Below are 12,576 nucleotides of genomic sequence, written 5' to 3' on the forward strand. Positions count from 1 at the left end.
GAAATACTCTATCATCTTCTACTGAGGGCACTTTTTCCTCCAGATGTGTGCTCTTTTTCAAGCAAATGATAATCTGTATGTCTTAAATGATCGTGATTTTTATTAGATAAAGAAATACGCATGCAAGTTATTCACAGAATTCTTCATTTAAATCACCATGAAGGGATACTCAGAACTTTTATTTTATTTTTGTTGTTTTGTAAAACACATAAACATAGAACTTAACTTTCTTCCCATATTTTAAAAAGACTAGACATGGGGCACTCTAGTATTTTGAAGACTTTGTTTTAGGGAATATCACAATCTCATTTAACATAAAATGGTATACTTACACATAGTTTCAAACTGAGTTTCTATAAGAAGTGGATTTTCCAAGACATTGCAACAGGCTTAGAATGAATTTAGGGAGATCTGCCTTTGTCCACTGGTCACATAGACAACTGTTCTCAGTTCAATGTTGTGAAGGTCATCTCTCATCAGATGGCAAGTCTCACATGATGTCTGCTTTTACCCCATCTTAAGTCTTCACATAGCCTAGGTAATTTTTAATAAAATATACAACTGTCAGTTGTGTTATGTGTAATTTTATACCATTTCCTTTTCATTTCAGCAAATATTTCCTGATCGCTTTTGGTGTTAAGTAAATGTGTGAACATAATTATGTGTTAAGATGGCTATCTAATGTAGGACCACTCTTTCAGGACAAGAACTCTGTGTCAACTCTTTGTATACCTCAGGTTTTTGCAGGTATACAACATCCTATTAATCATTGTAAGAGGATCATCTAGCCAAGCACACCATCACTCTCAGCACAGTTTCAAAAGAAAAGGTACATTTAAATGGATGTTAAACAAGTTGAAAATGGCCGTACAGGAAGGGGAAATTACAGTAGACTATTGTTACAGTCTATTTAATATGTCTTTATCTTTATCTTTTCTGTTACCGTATTTAAAGAAAAAGCACACAAAAACACCAAATTTGACTTTGATATTTAAACCTATTTATTTTATGAACTCACTCAACACAAACCCACAAGTCATCACCATGGGCCAACCCTGTGCAGGTAAGATAAATCAGATCATGTGCCTTCACAGAGCTGAAATTTGGATAGTAGAAACACTGAAATTACAAATGCAAAAAAAATGATTATTTCAGTTGTGTAATTATGAAAAACATTCTGTGTCAACAAACGTATAAGTTTCCTAGAAAAAGATAATCTTCCAGAAATGAGGCAGATGGCACCAAACTGAAGCACTTTGTAGTTACTTACTTCTAAGGCAGGTTGGAGCTTGTCACATTAACTTAAATTTCCTCAAATAATGTCAAAACATAAAAATGAGATGCACATTGTGAGTTGGTTGCAACAGCCTTACTGCCTTTACCAAGTTTTGATTAAGTTCTTTTGATGTCAAGAACTTCTCATTTCATGAACAATGGCATTCTATGGCTGTAAGTGATGTTGCTGAAAGTGCAGGAGGATCATGATATATAAAGTGTATTTGCATAATAAGAGCAGGGATAAGTAAAATGGGCTGTTTGTTTTCTGAAAGTGCTTTCTTTAATCTCAGTTTAGTGTGCTCTTCTAGGAAATAGTGATCACCGTAAAAATTGGGGAACCTACATGTAAAAATACAAATTAAGCAATGGAAAAGTTTTAAATCTAGAAAAAGTGCAAAAGGTAGTTCTAGAAGATTTTTGTTAATAAAGCAAAAGTTTAAAATATACTTTGAGTTCAAAATCTTAAATGCAGGAGGAGCACTATGTTGAATGAACTAATAAAGACATTCTAAGGTTTATTTCACAATCAAATTTAACATCACAAAATTCAAAATTAAGCCTCAAAGGAGATTTTTGGGGAAGGGTTGGGGTAGACTTTTCCCACCAACTCTTTTAGACTCTGGGCTAAGAACACTTGGTCAGCTTACACTTTGCTAAGTTGATCAATATTCTTTGAAGAGTGAGCGAGGTTCAACTAACTTCTGAATTAAATGTCTCCTGCAGACAAGGCTGTTCAAAGAAGTCACTTGACATTTTTCACAAAGTAGGTCTGCTTTCCCAGGTGATACCTTGGCGGAGAAGGTGGTACCTGGTACCCATGTGTTACCACAGGAAACACCTACAGGAGAGAGTTTATAAACCATCAAAACTGGAGAGCAAGGTATCCATTGTCACCAAGCATCACAGTTACACAGACAATAGGTTTATGGAAAATCTCTAGAAATAAATGTTTTAGTTTCTCAGAAACAGTTTACAAAAGTACCCCAATTCTATAATGCAGCATGTCAATCGATATTTTAAACATCAGACAGGTCAATTCCGTGTGCTCTTTAAAATAAAACACACAGAGTAAACTTTGCATCATCCCTGCCAGACAGTGCCAGACTGACTTCTCCACTTGTTAAACTGCACAAGGAATAACTTCCTGATGATTTTTATCTTCCTTGTCAGCACTAACTTATCTCTTTTGCTGAATTCCTCACAAAGCATAACTCAATTCCACTCTAATCTCCTAAACCCAACATTTGATGCCATTACTCTTAGGGTAAAATGTGTTCCTTTCAAGGATATATATACTCAGTTATACTCCCCTGAGATATTTTCTTATGTTTTGAAAAAGCATTGTAAACAATGTTTTAATTAACATTACATGTACTTTAAAGTCAATTCTTATGGTTACTTAGTTGTATATAGTGACATTTTTTAGATGTACCAGTATTAATGTTTAGTTTCAAAACAGAACTCAGTGATAAGCCAGTCAAGACTAAACCTCATGCAAAAGTACTACAGGCTCAAAAAATTTAGCATTATGCCTAAATTTGGACTCCATTCAAGCAGTGCAGTCACATCTAATTGTGACATAATCAGAGCTAGAGAGTAACAAGGAGTAAGAGAAATGTCATGCTCTTCCACCTGATGTAAGAAATCTCCAAGAAAATAGAATGCTAGATTGAAAGACACTGCAAGCGAGTGCCCCTTTCAAGATTATTCAAAGACAGTAAAGTAAAGAAGAAACTGCCTGCAAAACAATGGTAACTCTCACATAAATAATGGGGCATGCTGGCAAAGGCCTGTGGGAAACAGGGTTTTAACACTTTTCTTAGCAAAATTGCAGTCCTGGCCAACCTCCTCAAAATCTACCTGAAGACTTGGCCACAAACAACTGTGTCAAGCTGATCTGGAAGAGTCCAAACCAGAGTTTAGTTGTTTATTGTGGCAAAATACACTAACATAAAATTTCCCATTTTAAATGCACAGTTCAGTGGCCTTAAGCATGTTTACATTGTTGGGCAACCATCACACCATCCAACCAAAACTCTGCCTCCCTTATGCAGTAACTCCTCCTTTTTCCCAACTCTGGCCACTTTCAACTGTCATTTTACTTCCTGTCTCCATGAATTGACTACTCTAGAGACCTCATATATGCGGAATCAGTGTTTGTCCTTTTGTGAGTGACAAGTTTCATTTACATAATGTCCTTGAGGTTCCTTCATGTCGTGCATATGTGAGAATTTCCTCTTTTGTAAAGGCTGCATAACATTCCATAGTTTGTATAGACCAGGGGTCCTCAAACTTTTAAAACAGGGGGCCAGTTCACTGTCCCTCAGACCGTTGGAGGGGCGGACTATAGTTTAAAAAAAAAAAACTATGAACAAATTCCTATGCACACTGCACATATCTCATTTTGAAGTGAAAAAACAAAACGAGAACAAATACAATATTTAAAATGAAGAACAAGTAAAGTTAACTCATCAAACTTACCAGTATTTCAGTGGGAACTATGGGCCTGCTGTTGGCTAATGAGATGGTCAATGTCCGGTTCCATATTTGTCACTGCTAGTCGTAACAAGTTAAGGCGTCAAAAACACCTGGCGGGCCGGATAAATGTCCTCGGCGGGCCGCATGCGGCCCACAGGCCGCAGTTTGAGAACCCCTGGTATAGACCATATTTTGCTTACTCATTTATCCCTCAATGGACAGTGGAGCTGCTACCGTGTTTCAGTTTTGAAAATAACGCTACCATGAATAAGCCAGGGTTTTAAGCTAGTTGATATTTTGTCTTCATCTCATACCATGCAGTCATGGTGTGAACGTGGAGACAGGAAATCATACACAAGCATGTCTCCCAGAAATACTTTTCATCAAACCCCCAGATCCTTGGAATTCCAAGAAGGAAAATGTAAAAGGAAATTATAGCCAATGTGTGTTGAAAACTGGAAAAGGGTGAAAAGATTAAAAACTATAAGGAAAATTAGCCTGTTTACAGTCAATCTTGTTGAGAACCCTACTTCAGAAGCACCAAGCTTCCCACTAGCAAGGTGTGCTGTTTTGGAAAAACTCAATTCTCTCACCACAATAATCATTGACACAGAATACTTCTGTGACCAAGCATGGGTTTATTTTTTTCCCCAGACACCAAGCAGCAGACACCAGCTAGGTGTCCTCTTGTTCAATCTAATTCTGGTGCTATCTTCCTGAAAAGAGCGTCAGATCCCATGGGTTGAGGGATCAGTCCCCAAGACATTCCCTGCCCTCGACACCAGTCAAGTCTAGGCCTCTGGAGCTGCCACCAATCAACTTCAAATTGGGGTTTCCATGGCCCCTACTTTCGGTTTGATTAATTTGCTGGAATAGCTCACAGGACTCAGGAAAACACTTACCTTCACTGGTTTATTGTAAAGTGCATTGCAAAGGCTATGAAAGACACATAGGGTGAGGTATTGGGGGGAAGGTACAAAGTTTCCAAGTCCTCCCTGGATGTTCCACCTACTCAGCTATGTGGAATCTCCCAGAATGCTGGTCTATGAGTTTTTATGGAGGCTTCATTACACAGGCAGAATTGATTAAACCATTGACCATTGGTGACCAACTCGACCTTCACCCTCTTTCCACCCCACTCCACCTCACCCCCACCCAGAGTTCAGGAGGTAGGGCTGAAGGTCTCAACCCTCTAATCCTGCCTTCCTCTTTTCTCTGACAAGCCTATCCTGAAGCTCTAGTCAACATTAGCATACAACAACATGGAACTTTAGAGAATCTAAGAACTTAAGACCAAATGTATTTCACAACACCAAAAGGTCAATCCAGAGGTGGATTTCTCATTGCCTGGTCTAGTGAGCCCCTGCTGCAATGAGGGTGAAAAAACATCATGAGGTGCTCACCTCTGGATGAGACTGAAATACACGTGTATAAATCATGCCAGTTATGATACTGGGATGTGTGGTCTTAGGAAGACACTTGGCCCAGATTTTTAAAAAAACTTCCTGGAGGAGGTAGTATTGTTGAGTTGGATTCTGAGTGATGAGGAGTTGCCCAGAAGAAAAGGAAGGCAAATCTATTCACACAGAAACAGAATATTCAACACTCTAGCCATAAAACAGAGTGAAGGAAGTATGAGAAACTATAAGTAGAAAATGGTTCATGAGATAGCACTAGGAGGAGAACAGTGATGTTGAAAGAGACAGCAGGGAAACAAGAAATATCCCGGGGTGTAAGGAGCCAAGCAGAAGAGATGTGACTCGGTGCTGATGGGGTGGGGATTGGATCTCAAGAGGCCCATTCCTCAGATAATGAACATTGTATCCAATCGGTAATTTCTGAACCTTAGCTCCCCCACTTTTTATTGAACTCCCACATACAAGTGAGAACATGTAGCGTTTGACTTTCTGAGTCAGTTCACTAAGGATGATGTTCTCCAGCTCATCCTTGTTGCTGCAAAGAACCTTCTTAAGTTGCGTTGCTTTGTTTGGTTTTTATCTAGGTGTAGGGAAAGGGATCCCAGATAAGGAGGGGGCTGAAAACTGCAGGCATCTGGACACCAGGAGGGATCAAAAAAAAGTTGTGAATCTCTTTGTCCTTGGAATCTTTGGTCTTCTGGTTCCTTGGAATCTTTGACAAAATACGGTTCATGTGCACATACCTCTTTGACACAGATTTAGTCTGGAAAGTTGCCTACTTGTTCCTAAGGTATCTTTGCAGTGTTTCAAAATTATTCTAGTTACATGCAAACAAGAACAGAAGCCAGAGCACCTCCTCCCCCAGTCTAAAATGGAGTTAGTCGTGTTAGTCTTTTTATTTCGCTGTTATGATAGTACTGGGGGAGAGTTTACTGGGATTGAATATCCTCAGAGTTGCAGGACATGAATTAGTTATCTTACCAGTAACACAGGGATCAGCATTTAAAAGAAAAGCTTTCATGTGTCAACACCTCAGATTCTTCTGTTCCAGGCCCGTGTGGGTCAGCCACAAGAGCAACACTCCTCTGCAGTTAGCACCATCATCACAAGCTAAAGTAACAGGATTCTCCTAACTGTGTTTAACACATTTTATGAGTTCACTCAGTCTCCCACATCAAGAAAAAAATGTATGGGTCCACCATGTCTTCCAACATGAGGTGATTTTTTTAAATTGCAGTTTTTAAAGTCATTCTTTCAAAATATTCTCATTAAAAAGTTCAGAGTTAAAAATTAAATCTTTTTTCCTTTATTAGTATTTTGTTGTTCAATGCCATTTTCAATTATGCCAAGTTTTCTTTTTAAAAGTGTTTCTCATTAAATTAAGGGACAGTTCCTTTAATTTGTCTATCTCCAGTTTAACAAGAAAGTCATATAGGTACAGGATTTTTTTGTCCAGGGAGGTTTTGGGGTCTGAGGATACCAGTCATGAAATATGCATGGTAGAAGAAGTTTCAAAGCAGTGCCCAACCCATATGCAAAATCTCATGCTAAAAATTTTAACTATCCAAATCAGATCCAAAGTAATTCAAGGAAAAAAAAATAGGACATTGCAAACCACAAAGACCTTTTTCAGTAGCCTTCTGAGGCTGATAAGTCAATTCTAAAAACACACTCTGGGTTACAGCTTGGAGCTCTGGGTCGAAGACTCTAAGCGTTCTTTTTACCAAGTGTGGAAAAATAAATCCCTCTTTTAAGTTAGAGACAAGAAGAAAAAGAACATGTTGCTTTGAGATGCTCTTTGGCTGTTATAATTCAGAACCAGCATCAACACTCACTCACGCTTTCACTAGTACAGCTTGTAGCTCCATCTTCAAATCTTTTTTCTTTTTTTTACAAAAGCCATAAGAAGGGTCATACTATCAGTATAGGCATCTATGAATAATTTTTTTTTCCCAGCTTTGAAACCAAACCATACAGTAAATTACTTTTTATTAAGGTCAATGATTACTAATTATCTTAGATTAAAAATTGCAATGCTTCCTTAATCCAATTAAAGCTTCCACTGAATTCTGGCAAAGCCAAATATAGAATCTCTTTGGGTCATCTCTGTGGCAGGGATTCTCAACCTCGAGAAGTTTTTAAGAACTACCTGTTCCAGGCTCTCCGTCAAACTAATTTAATTGGAATTTCCTTGTGAAAGGCTGAACATCCATCCATGTGTTTCAAAACTGCCTCGGTATTTTTATCACACATAGAAGGTTGAGGCTCACTGTTCCAGCAAGTAATTTTTTTTTTTCAGTAAAATTGGAGACAGAGTCAATATTTTACAGAAAATGTTATTAAAATAATAACTGTTAATCATGTTGGCAAATAAATTCATAGATAAAACTGCAGTAATATGGGGAAATTTTATGTTTATTCATGTGAGGCCACACTCCCAACTGGGGCTCCAGAATGTTAGGTTAGATCTGCTGGGGTTGTGGGTGCTTGGTGTGCAATCTGGTGCTTTGAGAAAGATGAAAAGAATTGCACAGAAGTTAGATGAGAAAATATAGTTTATTTAAAAAGAATGAGAGAGAGAAGGAATTCACCTTCCCAAGGTAGGGGAGGGTACCAAAGCTAAGAAACATGGCGACGGCCATAGCTCAAAGGATACATGGCCACACCACAGTCTAGTAAGGCAATGGCAGCGGCTGCTTGTGGTTGAGTCCTTTTAACCCTTCCCTTTGATGGGGGAAGGTCATTAAGGTGATCAGGTGGTGGTCTGCTCCATGACTTCACAAAGAGGCAGGTACTGATGTCAGGTGATAGACAGCAGGAAGATAGGTAGGTTAGTCACATGATTGCTGCCATCGTGGTGGGCTAGATGAGAGGAGACAAGGGGAGGGGTTTTTCCTGCAAGAGATTTGTTAGATATTTCCAACCCACAAGCTCCTCAGCAAGAAGGTGGTCTTATTAGCATTTCTATAGCTTCAACCAGCTAAGATGTGATCTTTGACCTTCTGCCTTTGACAAGGAACCTGAAAGTTTCTTAGAATTATTATGCTAAACCATGAATTGAAAGGTTGGGTTACCCTTGTCTTGTCTTGTATTGTCTTGTCTTGTGTCTGGTGGAGATTTGCCTAGGAGGTGCTATGTCTGAATGCTTCCTAAAACCTGCCTATTGGAAATTTATCCATCTATGTCTACTCTGTGCTAGATTCAAAGCATGTCAGTTTAAGCAAAAATAGTTATGCTGAGGCAAAATGTGAACTAAGTTTATTCTAAGTCTCTTGGGGTCCCTCCTTTCAATTCACATTTAAGTTTACAAAATATTCTGGACCTTTTTTTAAAATCAGAGGGTTACTCTGTCACCCAGGCTGGAATGCAGTGACAGGATCATGCAGCCTTGACTTCCTAAGCTCAGGTGATCTTTCTTCAACCTCCCAAGTAGTTGTAACTACAGGCACATGTCACCATGCCCAGCTCTTTTTTCTTAATTACTTTTTGTAGAGATGAGGTCTCACTGTGCTGCTCAGACTGGTCTTGAACTCTTGTTCTCAAGCAATCCTCTTGCCTCAGCCACCCAGAGTGCTGGGATTTTAGGTGTAAGTCACCACATCTAGCCTCTTTTTTTAAAAAAAGAGTCTGGTAGGAACTTTTGACACCCCTTTGACTTTCACTCCCATCACTGCACTCTCTGATCACAGCGAAACTGTCCATGTCCCTTCCTCTTCCCTGCCACAACCTTCTTCAACTCCAGCGGAGCTGAGCTACAAACAGTTGCCCACGTACAACTTGGATTCCTCCACCTCATTAAACTGTTCCTCCTGGGATTGCCTGTACCTACCTGCACTTTCTCCTCCTTTCCTAGATCCCTCTCATCTTAGCCCTCATTCAATGTTGGATCAACTTCATCCTCCTCCTTAAAGACCCTCTCAACCTTCCTAAGTCCATGCCCTGTAACCCTTTCTCTGAGTCCTCCCCACACTTTGAATCTAGCACAGGGTAGACATAGATAGATAAATTTCCAATAGGCAGGTTTTAGGAAGCATTTAGACATTTTATTCCAGCACCTCCTAGGCAAATCTCCATCGGATGTAAGACAAGACAAGACAAAGAAGACAAAAGAACGCGTGCTTAACTCTACTCTGGATGTATACATGACTTATCTGTTCAACAGACTTGCAAACTGTCTTCTCTGAATTCCTGTCAGAATGTGTCTTCACTACTCATTCAATTAATCAGGAAAGAAGCATTAGATACATAAATGAGATAACAGGAGAAATTCTTCAAAACAGAATGTTGATTTGGTTGAAGTCTCTGGAAACACTAATGACTTGACTTCCCAGCTAATTCCTAAGCTTCCTGAAAGCACAGAGCACACTTACCCTCCCAGCACATTGCTTTAGCCAAATGTTTAATAAACATATGTGGGACTCAATGGAAACAAATCTTCTTCCCTAGGTCTGCTCTCTGATTCATCCTCTAGTGGATCAAATGCTCTTGTTTCTAATTAAAGAGAATATTCTACAGACCCAACAAGATCATTCCTTCCCTTCATCACCTCCCCTCTCTTTGACATTATTCTTAGTTACTCTCCTTTATTAGATTCGTTGGTGGCTCCCATATTTGACTGGGAGTCAGATTTACTTTAGATACTGTTAAAAATACAGGTCTTAGGTGCTATTGCAGCCTGAATCACAATCTCTAGGGCTGCAACCCTAACCATGTGATTTATTGAGTTCCAGGCCTTGTGATCATTCCTGAAGACTGAACAATGGCAAGATGCAGATGGTTCTTGCTCTAAAGAGCCTAGAGGTTACTGAAGGATGCAGACAAAATAACAGGTGCACATTGCCATGGGAGGAGAATCTAGGGTAGAATTGCCAAAAAGTGCCACACTTAGGGAATGGGTGAGGGAAAAAGAAAACACATAAGAAAATCTGAAAATAAGCTTCCAAAGGCTGGTGAAAAATAAACTAAGAAAAATAAAATAAGAGTGTCATGGAATCTCAAATATAGCCTTTGAATCAGCTACCAAACTGAACTTGGGTCCACCCAACTGGTGAGGCAAATCCAAACAGCGACATCAAAGTCTGCAGCAAGAGAAAGTGAGGTACTTATTGCAGACAACATGCACAGAAAATTGGGCAGCTCAAACTCCCTAGTGGCTTAAGGGGAAGGGTTTTTAAAGGAAGGAACACCTTTCAGGAAAGCAGAAGTTACAGGAAAAACTGAAAGTCAATATATAAAGGTTACATATTCGTTTGGCCAAAAAGACAGGATATCTTGAATTGGAGGCATACAGGTCAAAGGAGGATTCAAAGATTCTTTGATTTGCAATTGATAAAAAAAAAAGCAAGACTTTGTCTAAAAACTTAGAGTCAGAAGAAAAGAATGCTGAGGATACACCTGTGGGTATGACTCTCTTCAAGCCCCTCAGGAAGAAATTCAGAACTAAGAGCAGCAGTCAGAGTTCAATATTCATGCTCCCTTATCTGAGGCTTACATACCAGAGGGCAAACAGCATTTTCTAACTGGTGAGGGTCCAGGTTTCTGAAAAACAGCTCAGGGACATATGTTAAGGTGTTATCTTTGTTTCTATAGAAAACCAAGCAATTTATGGATCTACTTCACTTGAGTGGCCATTGTTTTAAGCTATTGATCACCTTCTTGTTTGTCAGGTTGGTCATTTACTTCTCAAAGCTAGCTAGGTCCCTTGAATTTCCCTTCAAGGGACTCCAGATTTTTCTTTACTTCCATGTTTGGAGTAGGGAGGGGCTGGAAGCTCCTAAGTAGAGTCCCTACACCATCTCAGAATGATGTCACCAGTACTTAGCAAATCTGGATATGCACAATCAAGTTTTTCAATCATACATCTTTTTTTCACATTTGGTATTTTTTTTATTTTATTTTAAAGATGTAGTGTACAACTCAGGGTTAGGTATACAAATGGTCATTGTACAGGGAAAGTTTGGGCCTCTCTTTGGTCCCCACTTTGCCTGATTTGAGATCAGGTACCCTTCTTGATGAAGAGTGCCTACCCCTCCCTCCCCTGGCAGTTTCCCACTGCTGCCAATGCCTTTCTTATAGTATTATGATAATTGTTCAAGGTCCACTTATGAGTGAGAACGTGATACTCAGTTCTTTGTTTCTGTGATAGATCACTGAGTATCACTAAATCTATCCAAGTTGCTGTGAAGTTCATAATTTTTTCCTTCTTTATGACTGCATAACATTCCATTGTGTATATGTACCACTTTTTTTTTTACCTAGTCTACTTTCAATGGGCAGCATGGTTGGTTCCATGTTTTTGCTCTTGTAAATAGTGTGGCAGTAAACATGCGTGCACAGGTATCTTTTTTATAGAAAGATTTGAGCTCCTCCAGGTAAATTCCCAGAAAGGGGATTGCTGGGTTTGTAGCAGGAAAAATAGAGAGATCGTGACACCGAGACTATTATAGGAAGTGGCACTTTATTACGCTGGTTAGCACAGCACAGCGGGCCTGAGAATTTCATGCATTCAAATCAAGCTTGAGCACCCCAGAACAGGTGACCTGGAGTCTTATATCCTCGTTTAGGTAAGGGAGGGGGTCGTGTTGAGTGATTACATATTTCCTTTGGAATCTTACAAGGTTGTACTCAGCAAAATCAGATTTTTTAAAGAACAAATGGTTTCCAGGAACTGCAGGATTGTAAACCATCAACTTCAGAAGGGGAGTTTTTGGATAAGTCTGTGAATTAGCCACTCTTTTTGCATATCCATTAAATGGCTAGTCTTTGGGCTATTTGGCCTTTCCCAAACAAAATCTGCCTGGCGGGTGGGTCTTTAAAGTTGCAACATGCCTTTCAAAAGGAAATACCTTTAACTGCTATCAGCTCCTTCCCTGCCCTGGGCTAGTGATTGCCATGAGGCCAACAGCTGATCCTAAACCAGCTACATGTTTTTGTATTTATTCACTCAATCATACAAGAAATATATTTGAGCATCCTGCCACAGGTTGTACAATCATACATATTTTATTCATGCATAAAGAACTTTGAAAGTATGATTTTCAACACTGGAGGAAATTAGCAATAGTAGTTTGCACTGATCTTGTACCTCATTCTCAGTCTTGTACAGATGGTGGTACTGGAGCTTTCAGGGTACACACAGGTATGTCTCTCCCTGCCCCCACTCCACAGGGATCTCAGCATGACAGGGACCTTCCAGGGTCCCTAAGTGTCACTATAATACATTTTACAAAGAGGTGGTCAGCACATGCTTAATGTCCTTTTCAGCTGAAACTGTGACTGTACAACTGAAACACAACTGGAAACATCTAGGAGAGAAAACACTAGACACAAGACACAAGTTGAGGAGAGATGCTAAGCTGAATTGTGAGAGTTACTACAATGAAGGGAGGGGGATCCTCTCTAC

The 12,576-nt window shown here is 39.4% G+C and overlaps 1 long non-coding RNA gene across 1 annotated transcript in view; it reads right to left on the minus strand.

The window, feature by feature from the left end:
• LOC103257168 overlaps window positions 1-12,576 on the minus strand; it is a 130,461-nt gene that overhangs the window by 74,117 nt on the left and 43,768 nt on the right. The window contains exons 2-3 of the long non-coding RNA XR_002481798.1: window positions 1,926-2,116; window positions 333-534 (exon numbers count right to left, since the gene is read on the minus strand). This is a non-coding gene — a long non-coding RNA (uncharacterized LOC103257168). The remainder of the gene's footprint in view (window positions 1-332; window positions 535-1,925; window positions 2,117-12,576) is intronic.

The sequence above is a fragment of the Carlito syrichta genome, unplaced genomic scaffold, assembly GCF_000164805.1.
Source record: "Carlito syrichta isolate Samal-C Ts95f unplaced genomic scaffold, Tarsius_syrichta-2.0.1 Scaffold301602, whole genome shotgun sequence".
Lineage (NCBI taxonomy): Eukaryota > Metazoa > Chordata > Mammalia > Primates > Tarsiidae > Carlito > Carlito syrichta.